The sequence below is a fragment of the Pelodiscus sinensis genome, chromosome 27 (genome assembly GCF_052426305.1).
Source record: "Pelodiscus sinensis isolate ZL-2025 chromosome 27, ASM5242630v1, whole genome shotgun sequence".
Lineage (NCBI taxonomy): Eukaryota > Metazoa > Chordata > Testudines > Trionychidae > Pelodiscus > Pelodiscus sinensis.
Window position 1 is genome coordinate 3,334,869 of NC_143078.1, and position 18,402 is coordinate 3,353,270.

The following is an 18,402-nucleotide window of genomic DNA, read 5'->3' on the forward strand; positions in this document are numbered from 1 at the left end:
ATTTCAGCTCCATCATCTCTCAGGAATCATTTCCAGGGTTGTATCTCAGGGCTTGTCTTTACTAGATGGTGGAGAAACGCTGCAGTGATCAATCCACCCACGGTAGATTTATCACATATGCTAAGATGTGATAAATCAACTTCTGAGTGCTCTCCTGTCAACTCCGGTACTCCACAAGGACGGGAAGAATAGCCGGAGCTGATGGGAGAGCAGCCCGCGTCAACCTTACCACACAGAAGACAGCACGGTACGTAAGTCAAGTTCAGCTACGCTATTTATGTAGCTGAAGTGGTGTAGATTAGATCAAGGAGGGGGTATAGTGTAGACCAGGCCGATGTTACAAAGTAGTTCTGCTTCTTTGCCTTGGATGTCTAATGGGATTTTCAATGCCCAACTTGCCTAAGTGCTTTTGAAAATCCCACTAAATGACTATTTGCATCTTTAGGCAGCAAGCAACACAATCTCATCCTATGTCCACATTCCTTTTGCTCACTGCCATCCTAATAAGCAGCATGTTAAAGTCAAGTTTATTGGCACAAGTCCATACACATCTCAGCAGTGATGTGTCTAAGCCCCTTTATGCACACATAACCCACCTACTTCTTCTTTGTTGGGATTAATGAATATTTAAATTACAGTTGTGTCAACCAAGATGGGACCAGTCTGTGCTCAGACATAAAAAAGGAAGTCTGCCCCCAAAAGCTTCCAGTCTAAAAAAGAAAAGATGTAATAGGGGTGTGGGATAAAATCCAACCTGGGTCAGGTCAGAATCTCTTCTAAGAGCCTTTCATAGGAGGAGAGAAGAAAACAATAGCACCATGCCCTCTTCCAACACCCAGCCCACGTGCTGGATTTCCAGAGTGCCACAAGGCCTTCTTGCAAAGAAGATTCTGTTCAACTTGTTCTCGCTGTCTGGTGCTTGTTGCACTTAACAGGCTTAGGGAGTTACAGTTTTCTCCCCAGACATGATCCATGCCAGTCCCAGTATTCATCTCCTGATACTGAGTGGGAAGAGGCAATTAGCAAAGTTTAGGGCCCAGGATCTCTGGATCTCCTCTCATTTACACTGGCTGAGTTCCAGTGGAGTGAAGATGACATGAGGAGAGAATTATGCCCTACGTTTACAGCCTGAAATCCATAGGCCAGTGCTCACCTCCATTCTGAGATACCCTTGCAGACGGCCTATTGATCCCATCACCCTAACCCTTCTTTGCTTGGGTTGTGAAGCTATGGAGCAGACAGCAATGCAATCATACTCTTCGCCTTTTCCCTACCAGCACCTCTACAGCTGTAGGGTTTGTGATCTAGAAACGAGTGTTGTTTTTCACCTCCACTATTCTCTTTTTATGAGGCTTGCAGCGTTGTGTGTGATTAAACTGAAGGGAAACAAGGAACACTGGTGAAACATCTTTTCCATCTCCATAATATCCTGAGCCTGCTAGGGTCATCCTTCAAGACCCCGTTTTGCTCTTGCATTTCCTGTTTGCTTTCCAAGTCGTTATTAGTATTCTCTCTCTCGTTTGTCTTCGGCACATGAATGCACAGCCCTGGAAAACATCTCTGTAGACTTAGGAGTGCGCCCTGCAATGTGCTCACTGTCATTCCTTTGCTGCCTTCTTCGAAGTGGCAGATGGGCAGATCTGGCTAATGATAGGACTGTACAGACATTAATGAATCAGCTTCTCTCATTCAATGCTCATTGAAGTTAGTGGGTGTCTTTCAATTGATATTAATGGGTTTCAAATAAGGCCCATAGGGCTTGTCTACATAGGACTTCACTGTGCAGCAGGCAAAGCTGTGAATCTACACTGCACTACAGATTGAACCGCTCTAGTCCGGCACTCCCTAATCTGGCAACCTCCGTGGTACGGCATGATTTTATTTAGCCTGATGTCCACTTATCATGGGGGAGGCCAGAGTTTCCCTGCAGTCCCTTTGTTTACAGCCACCAGTCCTGGCTCTCAGTGTTCAGTGCTGTGATTTAGCTGTAATTTACCCTTAAATGTCTTCTAAGAGCCCAGCAAGCAGTAGAAATGTTGGGGATGCTTCTGGACAATATTGACCTCCCATGGTTCAGCAAATTCTCTGGTTCAGCACCAGTCAGGTCCCCAGGATGCCCGACTAGAGAGGTTCAACCTGTAGTTCACTGCATGCTGATGTCCCATGTGGCCGCTCTTACGGTGCACTAAAAAGTCCTGTAGTGCACTCTGACGGCGGCTCTTTATGAGTAGTATTGCCAAAGTGCACTCTGGGACTTCAGTGTTCTGTGGCAGTGTGCCCATGGGATGCTAATGTGTAGCAAGCCAGTATGCTGTAGGTTTGCACCCAGATTCACTGCACAGTAACACCCTATGTTACCCCATAAAGCCCTAAGTCTCTTTAAACACCATTATAAGTGAATTTACTGTGATCCACATTTTACAGATAGAGAAACTTAAGAAGTTAAGTGCTGAACACACATGATTCTACTTATATTTAAAATTGCTCCTTCATTTACATGATGTCTCCTACTCAAATACTCACCAAATACTTTGCATACTTTATTACTTGTTCATAATCATTAGATCATAGAATGAGAACTTTACAGCAGGAACTATAACATGCTGAGCGAATCTATAGAACAGTATATTTTAAATTAAAAATGTTTTGATTTATTATTACAAAGAAAGGACCTCTCCAAACAGGCTTAACTGCTTAAACACAAAGAACACATCCAATCCATTCAGATAGATCATAAACATTAAAAACCTTTTAATAAAAACTTCACTCCTCTAGCAAAACAGGCCAAAACCTGTTGTGAGAAGAGTGAACTTTGATTACAGTTGTTTCAACTATATATGTAAAATAGCACAACAGGAAAGTGCAACCAAGAAAACCATGGCAACCGTTTCATAGTACACAGCAGTTCTGAGTAATGTTCAAAGAAGAAGCAGAGAAATATAGCAGAGATTCCAGTGAGGAATGATTTAAGAATTTGGAGCCTGCTTACAAAGGCCACTGGCCTACAGAGATGTACACACATGCTTATCTTTATGCCTGTGGGCAGTTCTCCTCACTCACTGGTGCTCTTTGTAGTTTTAGGACCTACCGTCCAGGACTTGTAAAATGTACCAAGGCAATTTGAGTGCCCGTTTTTTTTTTATCGACTTGTTCACATGATAGAACCTCTGGCAGAATGGCAACCCTTGCTATTGTGTAAGGGGCCTGGGTTCAAGGCATCCTGGTGGGAAAGAATGCCACCTATTGACACCCGGGCCCGGCTTCTGGCAGCTCATGGGCTGGCCCAGCCTGCAGGAAAAGGCAGGGCAATGGTCTCTATTTCCATAGCTTTAGTTTCGTCAGCAAAAAGGGAATTTAACTGAAAAAACCCCCAATCTGTTCATTTCTAAATTTATTTCTAAATAGCATAACAATTTACACAGGAGGGGTCAACATTGCTTTTGTCATAAGTTCCTCGTAGGAAGCAGTGTGGAGCTCTGCTTGTCCAGGAGCAGATCAGGAAGGAGATTGTGATCCAGGCTCCAGGTGGGGGAAGCACCCAATGCTTAATCCTTAATACCCGCTACAAATTACTTCTACTCTGAGTCCCATCTTCGCTATTGGGAAGCTCGACAGTGTGGCGATCAATCTTTTGGAGTTCAATTTAGCAGATCTAGTAAAGACCCACTAAATCAAATGCAGAGAGCAATCCCATCGATACCAGTACTCCTTGATTTGTGAGGAGTAAGGGAAGTCCAGGGGAGCATTTGCTCCCCTCAACCTCCCAATGTGGAGACGGTCAAATTAAAGTACTGTATGTCAGCTTCAGTGACATAGTTAAAGTAGCTGGAGTTGCATAAGTATACTGAAACAAGAGGAAAAGAGAATCTTTACTCTTGTTTTCTGCCCATGATTGCTCACCCACATGCTTGGAAATGGTATAGCAACCACACTCCCTGCTGTTCTACAGTGGATAGCTGGTGCAAGGGCTTAAGGGGCCAATTTATATTCCCTTACTACCTAGGCACAGATTACATATTGTGTAATCTGTGCCTATTGTTTTCTCATCAATACTTATACATAATACCTACAAGGAAACATTCCATTACACAGCACCTCCTTTTCCCCCAACTCACTCCTTTAACTCTTCTGCAGCTTCCTAAACTCAAGATTTCCAAAGTCTGAGGCTTTTAAAAAGTGTTTTTTTTTTTAAATAAATGCTACAGGATGGGAGATAATGTTTTACTCTGTAAATATTTCTAGGATTCATATAATCAGTGTGAGCAGCTCATTAAAATGCACAGTGCATGCAACATTGGGATGGTGGCTTGGCTCAGAATGGAAACCGCAAGCTGATTAAAATAAAACAGAAAGGAAAAAAATATGGGTAAAAGAGCAGCATCTACTATTAACTGACACCATAATTAAGAATTTAAGACCGAGGTCATGGGGCCTTCACCCCGATCTTAGCTGAACAGATTAACTGATAAACGCATCTACTGTCTCCTTCAGCCTTTACATTTTCAGCAGAGATTTCTTCTATATATAGTATCAATGGCTACAAAGAAATGAATTCCACTATCAGCTACTTTGAGAAAGTTTTTTCACTCTGTATTATCTGACAACTCTACCAGAATTAATAGAAGATTGAGTCATCTAAAAGTCCTCTAGCGTGTGCACGCCAGAGATAAATAATCCCTTTCATTTGACACGTTTGTTTCTTTTCTGTTTCTAAATAATATATTGACTCTTTGGAGCAGGACATATTATTCAGTTATTCAGATAGCAAAGTGTCAGGTGCCCTTATTAAAACCTAGATAGACAGCTCAATCGATAGATCAGCTGGTCTGTTTTCTTAAAATAACAATACATTTTCTCAGCTACGGCAATATGCTTCGGGTTCTGAATACTCTGAATGACAAGTATGTCATTCAACTCATCTGATGAAGTAGGTTTTGCCCACGAAATCTCATGGTTCTCTATATTTTTGTTAATCTCTAAGGTGCCACCAAACTGCTCATTTTTAAAGTTACAGACTAACATGGCTACCCCTCCGATACTTTTTAATATGTTGCTGACATGCATCACCTGAAATCAAGAAGAAAGGTATACATAAAAAACTAACACTCACTGAGAAGAAACAATAATGGAGGGAGGAAGGATACTCCCAAAATGGAAGTTCATATTAATTACTCTGATCTCCTAGCTGAAGTAAAATCAGGCTCAGTGAGTTTGCAGACAAATTTAAAAGAATGACATACTGGTAAAATTACAATAACGTTAAATTGTAATGAAATTAGGAAATGCTTGTGAAATGATTTCTTTAAGCATGCTATAATCACAGGCTGTTCAGGAATGCACCTCTGAACATTGTAATTGACATCGCAAACTTCTCCTCGCCAGTCTGTGTGGGAACAGCAGTACCACTAAGGTTAATTGAAATTTAAAAAAAAGATCAAAGCAAGGTGCTGCATTACAACTTAATAAGTATGCAACAGCTGCATGGTTTGAGGACCAAAGAGAACCAGCAGATGACAACTGCCCTGTGCCATGGCAGGGCTGAATTCTTATAAATGGATTTAACTTCTACGACCTGCACTAGAATTTAAATTAAATTAAATATTGACCAAGGAAGAGATTACTGCCAGTTTCAGGGTGAAAAGCTTCAATTAAGAGAAAACAGGAGTCCTTGAAAATAACATGCTGTTACCTCCAGAGGCACAGTAAAAGGCAGCTTTTGGAAAGAAAGAAAGAAAGAAAGAAAGAAAGAAAGAAAGAAAGAAAGAAAGAAAGAAAGAAAGAAAGAAAGAAAGAAAGAAAGAAAGAAAGAAAGAAAGAAAGAACATCATGGGCACAGGCACTAAAATCTGGTCTCCCACTCGCATGTGCCCCTAGTCCTCAGATAACACAGTGCCAAACACACAGATGACAAATTAGAGATTTCTAAGCAGGTACAATGGGGTTATTTTATGGTGGAAAGCATGTTTTATACTAAAGCATATTTATGACTAAATCACTGCTTCCTCCCCTCCCCACCTCCCCATTGCTTACAGTTTGAGAAGCATGGCCTCTTTCCTTTCTTTATTTTAAACATCAAGCCCAAGAGATTTTTTTGTTGTGAAATGTGCATGCAGCCTCGAATGGAAAATGTACCTTCCTAGCAAGGAAAATTGAGGCTTCTGGTTTTCAAAACTGAAAGATAGGAAATATATTCCTCTTCGTAGCTCCTCAAATTCATCACCATCTTGCAACTTGCTGCATGATGCACTTTGTCTTTCAGGTGTCTGATCAATAATGCTGAAGGGGCTGAAAGCAGGGCCAGATGAAATGTACAATGCTTGTCACTTGAAATTCTCTCAGTGCAGAGGCATGTGCAGGGATACAAAACTACCTCATCATATTCTAGTCCTTGATTCCATTGAAGCGCTTCCTTTTTACAATCTCATTCTGCTCGGGAAAAGGACAGTTAATATGACACCTTTGGTGTCCCCTATTCATTTTCCTTAGCGACTTTCAAATCAAAATTGACTCCATTAGGAAACTGGAACAAGATGAACTTTAACCAGAAATGCTGCAAATTCAGCCTGGCCTACAAATCGTCTAACAAAACCCTTTCTGCTTCATCTGTTATCACCAAAACAGATCTTTGGAGATCAATACTGCTGACGACAGTTTGGCTGCTTGGGGCATGAGGTAAAAGAGAACTGAATTTGCTCTCAGAAAAAAAAATGAATATCACATTCAGAATAAGGAGATGCTTGGGAGATTAAGACTGGCATTATCTTGTGAAAAACTCAATTTAACATTTCTTATATTGACAGTACACTGTAATCAAACTTTTTTCTGAATAATTATTAAATCAATAATACTTTTGCTTTTCCCCTTTTTTGAATAACTAGGTAATGCTGCATTAGCTACTATTGAGGGAAAATGTTCCTTAACAAAATGCCTATTTATCTTTACTGAGTTTAGTCCGGGGTGGGCAAATACTGGCCCACTAGCTGCAGCTGGTCTGCCAAGATTAGCTCCCGATGGCTGTCACTGCTTTATTTACCTACACCTCTGCAGGTAGGGATGTTTGCAGATCCTGTTGGCCACGGATCACCATATCCAGACAATGGGAGCCACAGGAAGTGGCTTTCTTTCTTTCTTTCTTTCTTTCTTTCTTTCTTTCTTTCTTTCTTTCTTTCTTTCTTTCTTTCTTTCTTTCTTTCTTTCTTTCTTTCTTTCTTTCTTTCTTTCTTTCTTTCTTTCTTTCTTTCTTTCTTTCTTCTGGGAACAGCAATGTGCAGGAAAATATAGAGGCAATGGCCCACCAGGGGCTAACCCTATTGAACCACTGCCATTTTATTGCCCACCTCTGGTTTAATGCAGTATAGCAAACAGTTACTGTCATTAACCTATGAACTGTGCATGACATGAAGCGGTACATGACTAATGGTTTATAAAAAGTGATGGGGGGGTTCAATTTTCTTTTGTTACTTGCTATGGTATTTCTGATATCCTATGGTCCATGCAAAGATTTCTGCACCCAGCATCAAGGGAGAGTTTTCCGATTGTATCTTGAAAAAATACATTAGCTGGCAGAGATGAAATAACAGTTTTTCTACTACCTGTATGGTTTTTGAGACGTTTTGTTTTGTTTTTGTAACTTTAACTTCTTTATATTCGGTTAGATTTGCAAGTGTTAATAGATAGTGTTTATTTTAGCCCCGTTTCAGCAAAACATTTAAGGAAGTATGTCCTTAACTTTGAAATCAACAGGAATTAAGTATGTGATTACGGTTAGAAATGTGCTTAAGTGAATCAGGGCCTTTGTTCCCTGAACCACTTCCCCATTTCCTTTGACACCTGCATGGTGGTAGGAATGGAAGCTCATTTTCCAGTTGGAGATACACTTTTTTTAACAATGTAAAGAGTAAGGAAATAATTGACTGGCGATCTGCAGTGTGGGCCAAGTTACAATTACGAGAGGTGATGAAATTGTAATTTCCTGAGTCAAGGTGGATGGGATAGCAGAAGGGTGGGAAATACAGCTATTAATAAAGTGTGAACAAAGAGGTTCTCCTCTCTGTTCTTTCAATGGAAATAGAATGTGACATAATGTTCATCTGAAGAACCATTTTCCCTCTGTATCCTCATGCTGGCAGCAGGACTACGGGATGAAACACTATATGTGGTAGACCACCCTGTCTGTGCAATGGCTTTGCAAATGGACATTTCTCATTGCAGGGAGAGGGATTTCCTTGAACTCTCATCCTAGTCCCTTTTCTCTAATAATACTTCTGCTGCTCCTTTTAATGAATAGCCATAGAGAACATTGGGATTAGTTTAGGGCCAGGTGCTTTAGCTTCCTGACCTACTTTCCTCACCAATGAAATTATGTTTTTAGTTGCCACTGCAGCTCAAGGCCTGAAAGTTACTCAAACTGAGACCATCTGTCCTTAATAGCCTCTAGGCCAAGAAGCTGAGCTGATCCATGAAAAAGATGCGGAGCCACTGTATGCATACATTAAATATTCCGATGGTACCTCAGTGTATTAAATAACTTACTCTCTTTGCATACACATTTCTCATTTTGTTTCACCAGCTCATGCTGGCATTCTGCATAATAGCAACACTCCATGGTATTCGTTGTTAAGAGAGGCATGAAAGTTAGCCTTTATTTGGGTTTCCATGTGGAAACATAGGGATTGCCCAGTGAAGTCAGTCTTAGGGTCTATCTACTCCACTATCTGGTCTCTGACCAGGATTAGTTCTGGCTGCTTAGTGGAAGATGTAAGAATCCTGCTGTGAGTCATTATGGAATAATCTGTCCATAAAGGAAGTCTCTTCCTAATCCTACCAGCTACAGGTCAGGCCTATACCCAGAAACATGAAGATTTACATCCCTTCCAAAGGATTATCAGTCTTTTACAACAGTCTAATGTAAATATGAATGTTCTCAATATTCATGTAAAGCATGTCCTTTTTAAAAATCCATAATAAGCTCTTCTTCTCAGAGATGCATTGCGACCATGAGTTCCCCAGGCTAATTGCAAATGGGATACAAATATTTCCTTTTTTTGTTTGTTTTAAATGTCCTGTTTCTCAATTTATTGCAGTTCACTCATTATTATGTGTGTTGGCAACTAGTAGCACCTGACTTATCCACCTTTCTTTATGCTACTCATTTTAGCTGGTCTCCTCGTTTTCCTTTCTTCTCCAAACAACACAATCTCAATCTTTTGTGTTACACTAGGGCCGTGTCCAGACTCAGGGGTTTTTTCGAGAAAAGTAGCCTTTTCCCGAAAAAACTTCCCCTGCGTCCAGACTCAAGCCGCGTTCTTTCGAAATAATTTTGAAAGAACGTGGCTTTTCTTTCGATGGCGGTAAACCTCGTTTCACGAGGAAGAACGCCTTCTTTCGAAAGTTCCTCTTTCGAAAGAAGGTGTTCTTCAATGTAAAGAGGCCATCTTCGAAAGAGAGCATCCAGACTCGCTGGGTGCTCTCTTTCGAAAAAGCGGATTTCTCTTTCGAAAGATCCGCCTGCAGTCTAGACGCGATCTTTTGAAAGAGGCTCTTTCGAAAGAAGCCTGCAGTCTAGACATAGCCTAAGGTGATAACAAAGAGGACTGAATGGATCATGAAGATTGTACTATCTTCTTATTCCTATAGTTGTTTCATCTAGGTCATGGACAAGAAGCTGAGGAGATAAAGTTTGAGGAGTTCTGTATTACGCCCACTTTACACCTGTGATGCAAATGAATTCAGTCTCTAGGGTTAGTAATCCAATTCCTTTCACAGTGCAAATTATAAAAATGAATGAAACTTAAATAGCATAATTACCTGGAAAATCACTGTTAATGAATTGCTGACCATACCTTCCCAAAGAATCACATGACCAATTTTCGAGACAGGCATCAAAGTTTATCTGTTGTGCCTGCATTTATGACTTCTCATCCTCCTGTCAGATTGCCTGATATTTCAAAGGAATATCTAATAAGGGGTACAGCCTCCATGCAAATATTTAAAATAAGACATGCCGGGGGAAAACCCCACAACTTCAAAACCAAGCCAAACATTTCCAAAGTTGGCTTCACACTCAAGGAGCTACACAGCTCAGAACAAGGCAGAAAATAAGTATATTTAATGTGAAAAGAATTCTTGCATGAAATGGGCTCTGTACTTCTGCTGCCATGGTTGATTTGCGGTTTAGCTTTGTCACTCGACAGCCTGTTGTTGATTCCTTTGCTTGTAATGCACGCTGGATGTTGAATTGCTGGGGCATTCATTGGCACATCTCATTCTTTTCAGGATCAATATATTTTAAAAGGAGACCCAAACCCCACCCGCATCCAATTACCCCAAATCTGTGTCCTTAGGAATCTGAGGTTTTTGTGCCACTTGAGTCAAGCTGGCCCTGAAAGGCTAGGCATTTGACCTGCAGTGATAATGATAACGAGGAGTCCCATGGCACCTTATAGACTAACAGATGTATTGGAGCATAAGCTTTCGTGGGCAAAGACCCACTTTGTCAGATGCATGTAGTGGAAATTTCCAGAGGCAGGTATAAATATGCAGGCCAGAATCAGGCTGGAGATAACGAGGTTAATTCAGTCAGGGAGGATGAGGCCCACTTCTAGCAGCTGATGTGGAGGTGTGAACACCAAGAGAGGAGAAACTGCTTTAGTAGTTGGCTAGGCACTCACAGTCTTTGTTTAATCCTAAAGTGATGGTGTCAAACTTGCAGATGAACTGTAGCTCAGCAGTTTCTCTTTGAAGTCTGGTCTTGAAGTTTTTTTGCTGCAGGATGGCTACCTTTAAATCTGCTACTGTGTGTCCAGGGAGATTGGAGTGTTCTCCTACAGCATTCGTTCCCAAACTTTTTGGTATCATGACTCCTTTTTGATTTTTGAGAAACCTTCATGCCCCCCTCCCTCCATAGCAACAAAACTGGTTGACCAAAAGAAAAAAAAAGAAAAGGAACTGACCAGGGTTGAAAAACAAAATAGCAGCTAGGGAGGGGATTAATGGGGGACGGGGGGAGCTGGGTTGCCTCGCGCCCCCCCCCGAAATGTCTTCATGCCCCCCCCAGGAGGGCACGCTCCCCAGTTTGGGAACCCATGTCCTACAGGTTTTGTATATTACCATTCCTAATATCTAATTTGTGTCCGTTTATTCTTTTACGTAGGGACTGTCCAGTTTGGCCGATGTGTATAGCCATGGGGCATTGCTGGCATAGGATGGCCTATATTACATTGGTAGATGTGCAGGTGAATGAACCTGTGATGGTGTGGATGATTTGGTTAGGTCTTGTGATGGTGTCGCTGGTGTAGGTATGTGGGCAGAGTTGGCACCGAGGTTTGTTGCAGGGATTGGTTCCGGAGCTAGAGTTACTAATGAGGACAATCCAACCAGGGTGTCTGTGGCCCACTCCCAACAGTGGAGGAGAAGGTGAGAAGACCCAAGGGGGGAGATGACTTTCTGAAGTAAGCCAGTCCCTTCCCATCCCTACTCCGACCCAGAGTGACCGTGTCCAGTTTGCATGTGAATTCCAGCTCTGCCCTTTCACGCGACAGTCTGGTTTTGAGGGCATTTTGCTCAAGTGTGGCAACTTTCAGCTCTGTTATTGAGTGCCTAGAGGGGCTGAACTGCTCTCCTACTGGTTTTTGAATGTGACTGGTCTTGGTGTCCATTTTGCTCTGTATTTATACGATGGTCCTGGGCGTAAGGTAGCCTGGCTGGGAGGCTTTGCCTTCCCAAACCGTCAGGTGTAGTCCCTCCCATAGTGCCTGCTGCAGTTGTGGTGCGGAGTATTGCTGCCCCCAAGGTCTGCCTTCTCTGGTGCTCCGGGGACCGGGGAGGCTGGAACCACGTGGCCTTCTCCCTCCCCGGTACTCAGGCGGCTGGGAAATCTGGGACACACATACTTGCCTCCTCCCTTCTCCTCCCCTCCTGTGGTGGGGGGGGGCATACTGCCCCACTTCATCCCCTCCCTATGGGTGGGGCGGGGCCTCATCAGAGGGGGCAGGGCTGAAGGTGGGGCTGGGGGCCTGCTTCCCCCCGCCCTATCTGCACCGACCGCCCATGATGATGCTTTACAAAGGGATACTCAAAAGTGCACATTTTCAGCCTAACTCTGCTCCCATTGAGTAGTTGTGAAAATCCCATCCGACATTTTTAAAACACCATAAACACTGTTAACCTAATAACCTCCCTACCCCCACCTCAAAACCTCTCCAAGTTGCATAAACATTATGAGGGGCATTTTACGGAAGGTGAAATGGAGTCAGAGACTAAAAATATCTTGTTCCAGGCCACAGAGCCAATCAATAATGGATCCCGGGTTAGAAATCAAGTCTTCCTAATCCCTAACTCTGTGTTCATTCCATTAGAATGCACTGCCTTGATAGCTCCAGAGCCCCCTCTGGCTTCCCAGCTTACGTAACTATGGTCAATGATCAATGGCATATAAACCTTTGTTTCATGCATATAAACTTTTGTTTGTTTCATGCATATAAACCTTTGTTTGCATGAAGATTTGGAATGAGCTTCAGCCATGCAGCTCTCCACTGCCAGCCCCACAGCCCCTCTTGACTGTGTAGCAGGCCGGAGCATGAAAGTGAACAAAGGATAAGTTGGGATGAGCAGTGGCCAGGGAGGAAAAGTGATGTGTAAGCAAGATCTGGCTGTGAACCATGGTCAGACCTTCCCAGCTAGAGGTAGGATCCCCAGGACACAGGCCCTACACTTGTGGAATTAGAGAAACTAGAAATTTGCAAGTAAAGGACCAAACTCTCTGCTTAAGTCAAGAAAGAGAGTTTAGCTTAGAAGGGGGATCTTTAATGAACGTCCTAAACAAAAGACCTGGAAAAAATGTTGTGGCTTTTAATAGCCAGTTCACAGGGGAGGCAACAAGAATGATTTGCCATTGTTTTTGGCCTGAGATTAGAAGTGACATGGACATTATTTCACTGGAGGTTCAAAGAGACATTAACATGATTGCATGGAATTGGCCCTGTTAAATGGAAGGACATTAGCTCCTCAAAGCTGTCATGTTCAATATACATGGGTTGTGCAAATGCAGCTGAATCATTCTGGCTGATTTTTCGAGCTCCTTTTTTCTTCATTCAGGTCAAAACATTGCATGGTCATTGATAACAAAACTTAATATAAAAAAGGACCTTTAGCACTTGGGAAGCTACCTACTAATTCCATACTTTAGCTATTCTGTCTTATTCATGCAAGAAGTTTGCAAAATCATATTCCATTGTATGGTACATTATTCTTCTATCCTTATTGTCTTGAAAGCTGCAATTAAAGGAAGTGGTGGAGATATTCTCTTGATTCTACAATACACAGCAACAGCAATACACAGCAATACACAGCAATGCAGAAACTCTCAGAGAGCTGTTAATGCCAGTCATAGAATCATAGAATATTAGAACTGGAAGGGACATTGAAAGATCATCAAATCCAGTCCTCTGCACTCATGGCAGGACCAAGCACTGTCTAGATCATCCCTGACAGGTGTCTGTCCAACCTGCTTTTAAATATCTCTAGTGATGGAGATTCCACAACCTCCCTTGGCAATTTATTCCAGTGCTTAATGCCAATCTATACCACTCATACTAGTTCATTTGAAGTATCACAGCTTATGTGTTTCAGTCATCCATTGGAAGTGTGAAACCCTTCATATGTTCTGTTTGAAAACCATGAGGTTTTGCATCAGAGGGTAGGAAATGCTTTACCACTTTTTTAATGTACCTGACAGATGCAACATAAAAGCATAGAATCATAGAACACTAGAACTGGAAGGGACCTCAAGAGAGCATCAAGTCCAGTCCCCTGCCCTCATGGCAGGACCAAGCACCGTCTAGATCATCCCTCACAGGTGTCTATCTAACTTGCTCTTAAATATCTCCAGTGATGGAGATTCCACAACCTCCCTTGGCAATTTATTCCAGTGCTTAACCACCCTGACATTAACACGATTAGAAGTTTTTCCTAATGTGCAACCTAAACCAACTTTGCTGCAGTTTAAGCCCATTGCTTATTGTCCTATCACCAGAGGTCAAGGAGAACAATTTTTCTCCCTCCTCCTTGTAACACCCTTTTAGGTACTTGAAAACTCCCCTCTCAGTCTTCTCTTTTCTAAACTAAACAAGCCCACTTCTTTCAGTCTTCCCTCACAGCTCATGTTTTCTAGCCCTTTAATCATGTTTGTTCCTTTTCTCTGGACCCTCTTCAATTTCTCCACATCTTTCCTGAAATGCAGCACCCAGAGCTGGACACAATACTCCAATTGAGGCTTACTGGTTATCTTGAGAGACTAGGAACCAGACATTTCTGAGTTCTAATGTCGCTGTTAACATTGGTTTGCGATGCAACCTTCAGTAAATCCATTAAACTCTCTCTGGGCCACACATCGAGGTGCAGTACTCTCTAAGGAACCCTATTGCCAGCAGCTTTGGAATAAGAGGGTATTTACTCTGAGCAAAGCTGTCGTTCCATATCTGTTCACCCCGTGCCAAATTTATGCACAAGTTAAGCAACTTACATCTTAGGGCTTCAGATTACCTGAGGGCCTCTCACTACAAAAAAATTACTAGTTTTTAGTTGCATCCTCGCCTAAGTACTGGTATATATGCAAATATGAAACTTTAGTATTTTTATTTTCATTGTCCTTTCTGTTAAAATACTACGCATTTTTTAGTAATGCTGTGAGGCCTGTTAAACTTGACATAGCATGTCTTAATCCGACCCTGTGTTCACCAGAGGATCTTATAGTGCCATCAATGGATCCCATAGAATTCCCTTTCTTTGGGTTTTCTGACTCATCCTACAAACCTCAATATCAGAGACGTGGCTTACTGTTAAATGTTGTAGAATGGTCTAATGAAAACACTTTTCTAAGTTATCATTTTTATTCCACTGTGTAGGACTTTTGCTTGACTGTTGTAAGGATTCGGTAGTTAATAATTGTACTGTTCCTGGAAGATATAAAGAGCAGGGTGGTAAGCTCCTTGGGGCAGGGGCTGCTGATTACCATATATTTGTCCAGCATCTAGCACAACCTGATAGAGATCTCTAAGGGCATGTCTACACTAGGAAATTATTTTGAAATAATCTATTTTCCACATTACAGGGAAGCCTTGATATTAATCTGAGGAAGGCTCTCTTAATGTGGATACACTACCTTGACTTAGAGCCCCAGGAAGCACTGGGGAGTAATTACTTCAAATTACTCTGGGAAGTAGGTATTTCGAAATAGCAGCAGTGGTGCGACCACACTGCCGCTATTTTGAAATAACTAATTTTGAAATAAGCATTAAGAACATAAGAACATGAGAGTGGCCATACTGGGTCAGACCAAATGTCCATCTAGCCCAGTATCCTGTCTGCCCACAGTGGCCAATGCCAGATGCCCCAGAGGGAGTGAACACAACAGGTAATCCTCACATGATCCTTCTCCTGTCACCCATTTCCAGACAAACAGAGGCTAGGGACACCATTCCTACCCATTCTGGCTAATAGCCATTGATGTACCTAACCTCCATGAATTTATCTAGTTCTTTTTTGAATCCTATTAAACTCCTAGTCTTCACAACATCCTCTGGCAAGGGGTTCCACAGGTTGACTGTGCGCTGAGTGAAGAAAAACTTCTTTTTTGTTTGTTTTAAACCTGCTGCCTATTACTTTCATTTGGTGAGCCCTAGAGTTATTCTTCATGGAAAGCAGGAGTTATTATTTTGAAACAACCAGCCTGTTATATCCAAATAATGGGCTTGGTGGTGTGGACGCTCCGCTTGCTATTTCGAAATAAAAGGAATTATTTTGAAATAACTCCCTAGTATAGACCAGGGCCTAGTGCTAAGCAACAATAGATTGCCATGCCAACCCTAGGAAAAACCCTTCTATTCATCCCATGCAGAAGGCTGAGCTACTACATACACATACCCATCAAAGCATTCAATTAAAACCAAGCCTATTAGCCTGAGAAAATGCCCACTGTCATTCATTAAAAACTTCCCATTAGTGTCAGTAGACTTTGGAGCAGACTGCCCTTGGATGGAACGCTAGCAAAATGGTTAATGCACTTCTAAATATACGTCCCTAGAGTTAAGGTGATATGCTCGTTGCATCCCACATTAACATGCTCACCCTCGTTTTTTAAATCCATGGTTTCTTAATCATGAACTCTCCAATATTTATACCCAGCTAACAAATAACTGGTCTGTAAACTGTTATGGGCTGCTGCTGGTTAAAAACCTATTTTTAAGTGCAGGGGGAAAACTGAAAGAAAATGGCTTTGTCTTTAATTTTTCTCATGACAGGTGCAGCTATTTCTCTGATGGAATAGCTTCAAACAGCCCAGAGAACATGTGACTTCACCTCTGTGAAAGAGGGTGGATTTTGAGCAGACAATACCTTAATTAGCGTTCAATGTTCCAGGCATGATGGCAAAGGAAGGGCGAAATTCCATTTCTTATTTCTTCTGCACCTGAAGGAAATGAATGAGGATTAATTGTACAATAAGGATAGCTAATGGAGCTTAAACTTAGATTTTAAAGTTTTAATTGTTTCTAAATCCTAACATAAATTCATTAGTTTATGATATTAAAGCTCAATTTCTTGCCTCTTGCCCCCCCCCCCCAAAAAGTAGGTCATCATTTTAAATGTCTACAGTGACTAATCAACTTTTGAAGGTAGTGCTACTGTTGGTAGTCACATCCGTTACGGCTCTGGTGATATTCTTAACTATGGTCCTTCTTTTGATGCCATTAATTGTTCTTAATATTTATGAGTGTCATCAACATAACAATCATTTTCTTTTTTTAAAAGATTTTCTTTCCCACTGAGTCATTACTTTAATTTCACACATTTGGTCCATATGTCACTTTTTGTTTCCTGGATAAGCTAAGCTGGCCATAAGCAAACAAGTTTATGCTACTCTTAGCTCCCTTTAGTTAGGGGTTAGGTTTGTATTGTGGGTGGTTCAATGGCTTATGCTATTTGCTATCTGTCTGATATGTGCCAAAACTTTTAGCAATTTAAAGTTGGGAAGGTAGAATTACAGACTTCCATTGAAACTTAACAGCTGGGAAATCATTTCTAAAACCGAAAACTCCAGGATTAAAAACAGCCGTGTAGAAAAAAAAGTGCCTTTCATTTTGCAAAAGAAAAAAAAATATTCTTCATAACACTCGATTCTTCAATTTAGTCCTTTATGTCAGCTAACCCTAGGCTTCCTCGCTTAGAAGAATGGTTGGCTGTGTTCTTCAGTCTATATAATGTATCTGTCATTTAATTTAGTGCCGCTAAAGAAAAGCATTGTAAGCGATTTAACATATCAGAAGGTTGAAGTAGGACAATGGTATTTGAGAGACTTGAATATAAAGAAACCGGCGGAGACAGCAGGAGGTTGCATTACGTGAATATTTTTTCATTCAGGGTATTCATAGCTAGTAATTGAAGTTAGCTCTTAGAGCCATTTGGTCTTCTAAGAAGGGCTTAAGAAACCAACACACGGTGAAATGAATGGATGGCAAGGCGACCGTTTTTCAAGGAGAAGATCTATGAAGATTCAAGTAGGGTGAAGGGCAGAAACGGGGAGAAAGAGGAGCAAAATTATACCCCATTGCTGAGGGGTGGGAAGATGATGAGACAGATCCTGTTGTGACAGATCTCCATATGATATCAACTGAGCCTGGTTCCACCGATACCAAATGAGTTTTACATCAGCTGAGAATATGTCCTGTGACAGAAAACGGCAAGCAAGTAGAATGGAAAAGAGCAACCTCATCAAAATCTTCTCATTGCCTTTGTAGAGGCTTCATTACTGGTGCACCTGCTAATGTCTCTACTCTGTAGTTAAGGGTCTTCAGCTTTTTGATTACAATCCTCTATTTTTAGAGTCTGTGCGTGTTGTGCAGAGAGAGATGATCATCAGAGGACGCTGCTGGGAGAGCTATTTTTAGACTGAGTCATTTGATGAGCTGTTCAGCACCTTATTTATTGCTACCTCCAGCTGCAGGAGTTCAAGGGGTATCCAGACAGCTTCACCATTGAAACCAAAACTCCACGGCAGTGACCTCTATCTGGTAACAATGTCTTAGTGAAAGGGGGGTAAAACAACAGCATATCAAAACAGCCACGCTTGATAGTTGCTAAGAAGGATGAATGGCATACAACCCCTGTTATCACTTACAGCAGCATTATTTCTTCTACACAGCAGCATTATTTCGGAATAACATTCGTTATTCCGAAATAACGATGCGAGCATCCACACAGCTAGCCTGTTATTTCAAAATAACCTATTTCAGAGTATTTCTTCTGGAATAGCTTATCCCGAAATAATCGTGCAGTATAGACGTAGCCAAAGAATGAAGCTGTGATGGATAATAATTGTTCTGGGATCTGAGCCCCTCCAGGTCTGGG

The 18,402-nt window shown here is 41.6% G+C and overlaps 1 protein-coding gene and 1 long non-coding RNA gene across 2 annotated transcripts in view; one reads left to right on the forward strand and one right to left on the reverse strand.

Moving 5' to 3' along the window:
- KCND3 (potassium voltage-gated channel subfamily D member 3) overlaps nucleotides 1–18,402 on the forward strand; it is a 250,682-nt gene that overhangs the window by 163,603 nt on the left and 68,677 nt on the right. The window lies entirely within an intron of this gene.
- The window catches only part of LOC112545088 (uncharacterized), a 99,023-nt gene that overhangs the window by 34,324 nt on the left and 46,297 nt on the right, over nucleotides 1–18,402 (reverse strand). The window contains exon 2 of the long non-coding RNA XR_012897838.2: nucleotides 16,393–16,465. This is a non-coding gene — a long non-coding RNA (uncharacterized LOC112545088). The remainder of the gene's footprint in view (nucleotides 1–16,392; nucleotides 16,466–18,402) is intronic.